Source organism: Gracilinanus agilis, chromosome 2, assembly GCF_016433145.1.
Source record: "Gracilinanus agilis isolate LMUSP501 chromosome 2, AgileGrace, whole genome shotgun sequence".
Classification (NCBI taxonomy): Eukaryota; Metazoa; Chordata; class Mammalia; order Didelphimorphia; family Didelphidae; genus Gracilinanus; species Gracilinanus agilis.
In genome coordinates, this window is record NC_058131.1 from 424,590,114 (window position 1) to 424,595,213 (window position 5,100).

The 5,100-nt window shown below is 38.2% G+C and overlaps 1 pseudogene; it reads left to right on the plus strand.

Annotated features, from left to right (window-relative positions):
- Positions 1-342: 342 nt before the first annotated feature.
- Positions 343-1,552, plus strand: LOC123233887 (annotated as a pseudogene).
- Positions 1,553-5,100: the final 3,548 nt, after the last annotated feature.

Sequence of the window (5,100 nt, forward strand, 5' to 3'; positions counted from 1 at the left end):
TGTTTGATAAACCCTAAAACTTATGGGAAAAAAATGATAAGACTTGAAGGGAAAACTAAAAAATAGTCTGGTGGAAATTAGACTTAAGAGGCAGGTACGTGGTTCAGTGGATTGAGATGGGAGGTCCTGAGTTCAAATCATTTAACCCCAAATGTCTAGTCCTTGCCACTCTTCTGCCTTGGAACCAACACATAGTACTGATTTTAAGACAAAAGTAAGGGTTTAGGGGGGAAAAAAAGAAATTAGTTCCAGATAGACACAAGACCTGAATATTAATAGTCATACCATAAAAGAATCAGAAGACTTTCCTCTGACTCCACCGACTTCTAGTGAATTGCCAAAATGATAAAGACAAAAGGAAAGAAGAGAGGGACAGGATACATGTTTTCTAGACCCTTTAGAAAACATGGTGTCGTCCCTTTGGCTACATATATGTGAATATACAAGAAGGATGATATTGTAGATTATAAGGGTACGGGCATAGTTCAGCAGGGAATACCCCACAAATGTTACCATGGCAAGACTGGACGTCTATGTTTCTCGGCATGCTATAGGCATTGTAAACAAACAGTTTAAGGACAAGATTCTAGCCTAGAGAATTAAAATGTATATTGAGCACATTAAGCACTCTAAGAGCAAAGATAGTTTCCTGAAGCAAGTGAAGGAAAATGATCAGGAAAAAGAAGGAAGCTAAAGAAAAAGGCACGTTCAACTGTAATGTCAGCCTGTAGGAAGTAAGTAATGGATAGAATAAATTTCATGGATTATCTTTAAGAGGAAAAGAAGAGAATTTAGATAAAAGTCCTGGGAGAGAATTCTGGCAAGGAGAAAAAGACTGTGGGAGTTTTACTGGCATTAATGGTCATTCACTCCTGGAAGGTTTTGCTCTGGCAATTTTCCCTTGGTAATCCTAATCTCGTTGAAAGATTAGTGATTTTCTTGGTTGAGAGTTTGCTTTGGAGTGGACTGCTTTTCCCCTGAAGTACAGAGACCATCTGCCTATGATCCATCTGCCAGAAATCCAATTGGCCAAGGTAATCCCAAGGGTTGTCAACTGGGATATTGGGTTATCTAGTGAAGCCAACTCCAGGCTATAAGGTAAGGGCTCAAATGCACCTGTGAGTCCTTCCTTCCTCTTTGTCCTTTTGTTAATCTGTATTAATTAGGTGTAGTTGATAGTCATATATAATATATAGCTTTTGGGGTCTTAGCTTTTGGGGTCTTAGGTAAAAGCAGGGAGATATTGGAAGGGCTTGAGAAGATCAGAAGAGCAAACTCCATGAGGGGGAGTGTAGATTGGAGGAAAGAGCTATAGCTTGATAGGTTTATGACTGTATTTATCATTTCCCTACCCTTAATAAACTTGTTTTTTAATAATTTCAAGGGTTGTGCTTTACTGACCTAGATAGTTCCCTAGGTGGGTGGTTATCATCTCCCACCCATCTAGGATTCTTATTTCAAGCCCACTCCACTCAGAGAAGCACACTTGATAAGAACCAGTGTCAAGGAACTTGAACTGTTGGAACCAATCCCTTATGAATTTATGACATAAAAACTTTAAAAAATAAAAATAAAGGGGGCAGCTGGGTAGCTCAGTGGATTGAGAGCTAGGCCTAGAGAGATGGGAGGTCCTAGGTTCAAATCTGGCCTCAGACACTTCCCAGCTGTGTGACCCTGGGCAAGTCACTTAACCCCCATTGCCTAGCCCCTTACCACTCTTCTGCCTTGGAACCAATATGTATTGGTAAGGTAAAGGTTTAAATATATATATATTTTTTTTTCTTGGATTATAGAAGGAAAAAAAGAATCAGAAGAGAAGCAAATCATACAGTCAGAGCTATGGGTCGATGTATTCATTAACAAATTCATTAACAAAGGGATAGAGACAATTGCAAAAGAAAAAAATAGATAATTCTGATTAAATGAAACTTTCTGAGAATGGAGATGAGACCGTTTTTTCTCTTTTATGCCCCCAAACCTCTACACATGCACCCCCAGAACCTAAGTGTAACACAGGACTGAACACACAGTAGGAATTCAAGAATTTGAATGATGGATTAAAATTAGAATGTCAGATCTGGAGGCTTCAATGAGCCTCAGATTCCTAATCTATAAAAAAGGGCTACTATCTCAGGGTTGTTATAAGGCTCACATAACATGCAACATTTTTCAGGCTAAAACATATTACATACATGTATTTTAATAAGTCAGCAGTCATGGCTAGCAAGAGGATATGGTTAATCTTCAATGACCTTTTCCTAGACTTAGTGGCTTAGCAATCAGGAAGATCTGAGTTCAAATCCAAGGCTTACTTATTCACTACATGACCCTGGGCAAGTCACTTAACCTCTGTTTATCTTAATCCATTGGAGAAGAAAATGGCAAACCACTCCAATATGTGCTGAGAAAATCCCATGGGTGGACAGCATTGGCATGCTGTGGTCCATGGAGTCACAAAGAGTGGGGCATGACAGAGCACAACATATGCCAGGCTCTATGCTAAGTATCATGGTTGCTAGTTTATATCAACATTGATAGCCTGTCCACATGTCAGAGTCCTCGCCACTTTAAGCAAGTGACTAATTGTCAAGTTTGGGTTTGAACCAAAATGGATTTGTTTATAGCTACACTAGGTTAGGTGTGCTGGTTCACGGGAATTTGCCAGCACTGGAGCTAGACGGAGCTAGATGTTCCTTTGACAAGCATCTTTAAACCTGGCTCACATTCCTTCTATTTTATAGTTCCCATCCCTCCCCATCCAAGTTCAATGGCATTTATTGGGTTTGCACATCCTAATTAGGCAAAGAGGTGACTTCTTTATATATAAAATGAAATACGGAGTTTGTTATTTAAAATAAAGCAATCTTATGCTCAGACCGTCACTCATTCTTTGGACCCTTTAGGCTTAATTTTCTTCCTTTTGCCATGCAGTGTTGACTGGCCTCTAATGATATTTTCAGATTCAAATATATGATAATGTCTGTGGAACATTCTTTTTAAAAGACTTGTCACCCAAATCAAGTCCAAAAGAGCTGAAATACTGAAATATAACTAGAAGCATTACTGTTATAGGTAAAAATCCTGCTATATCATTTTGGTGAATGTTTCACAAGCTTCTGTGCTTAGAATATCTCGGCTGTAAGTATTAAAATTAATGGTTTTGCTAAATATATGAAAATTATAAATCTTTTATTTACAAAAGAGGTGGAAAGAGTGAAAGCAGAGGAATACAAAAGGGTAAAGAAGACATTAACCTATCTAACTAAATATTGTTCTAGTGCTTGACTCAGCCAGGATTTGGTAAACCTTCAACTGGAATTAAACTCTCTCCAGAAGACAGGAAGCAAAAGCCAACTATCCACTCATCCAAGTGTCCTCCAAGAGGCAGGTCAAGACAGTGGCTTGAGCTCAAGGTGACTCCTGAGGCTGACTTTCTTCTCTTAGCCAACCTTCTTCTTGAAGTAGGCTCTCTTCTTGGACTCCACTTCCTAGTCTCAGAAATTCAGGGCCTTTTATAATGAATGGCTAATCTCCTCCCCTCTTCACAGGGGCCAAACACAGCTTCCAAATAGTCTAGCACTGCCCAGAGGACAGTGTTTGTGGGAACCAGTTCACACCTTCTGGAGGGGTGAATTCTCATTGAAAGGGTTCACAGTTTCTGAGTGTGAACTCTTAAAAGAATTCACAAGTTTCTGACTGCTTGATTAAGAAAAAAGGTGGAACTTTCCAAGTATCTTTCTGTCTTCACACATAGCACTAAGTAGGGTGTGAGTACACTAAATGGTTTGCAATCTCCTCCACCCAGTTCACGCTTGTACTTAAGTTAGTGTTAACTAAAGTATTGGCTCCAACTAGGCAAAGAGAATAAGAGATTCCCTTTCACAAGTGTGAACTCAAAGAGAACAAAGAATTCCCTTTTACATTGCCCTCTTTCTTTCCCCATTTCTCCATTTCTTCTTCTATGGTTTTCAGTGGCCTTTCTTAATCATCATCTAATTCTGGTAGGTAGAATCTGAGTTATTCATATTTTGAAGTCCCTTTTTTGGCCCCATTACTTTCCTTGTCCTCGTTTCCTCGCCATTGGACACATAGAGACTACAACATAGATCCTATGTAGTGTATATCAACTATCTGTTTTGTTTTAAAATACAAAGAACCATTCATTTCAGAGACTCCCTCCAAAAATCATGGAACCTCAGAATTAGAAGGGACCTCAGAGGTCATGTAGCCTTAGCACCTCTTTGAGCAGGAATTTCCATTACACATCTCTAAAAAGGGCCACCTAACTCCCACTTTGGCATCTCTAGTGACTGGGGAACTCACCATATCCTTAGGCAATCTGTTCCACTTCTGTTCCATTATTAGATATCTCCAGATGGTAGGATGTTTTTATCCTTAAACTGAATCATTCTTCCACTCAGCAAATTGTACCTACTGCTTCAATACAGTATAATACAAACTCAATTGTAAAAAATATTTTGTCAATATATTTTGTTTGAACATTGCCTAGATTTTCCCCTTTCCTCTTCCTCCTGCCAGAGAGCTATCCCTTTATATATGTATACACACACACACACACACACACACACACACACACACACACATATTTTTTAAAGAAAAGGAAAAAAAGAAAACAGTCAAAACAATCAATATGTCGAAAGAATTAACATTATGGACCTCTCTATAATGGAGAAGGGGAAACTAGAGGTGTCTTTTCATCTCTTATGGGCCTAAGTTCATTCTTGATAATTTTGCAACATTTATTTTTAACTCTTCAGGGTTCTTGTTCTTTCTAGTTATATTTTTATAGTTGTTTTGTTTTATATAGTTTTGTTTTCCTGCTCTTATTACTTCACTTTGTATCAACTTGTGTAAATCTTCCCATGCTTCTCTATATTCATCATATTCATAATTTCCTACAGTAATTCTTATATTGATATTCCTTATATTCATGTAAACAAATTATCTAACAAGATGTTCCCTAATCAATGGATATCAGTAAATGTTAAACCCACCATTTTTAACTTACCCTCTCCTAATCCCTAGCACTGGGCATAATATTCCAGACATGAACTAATTAAAGCAGAAAGCAAGGGAATT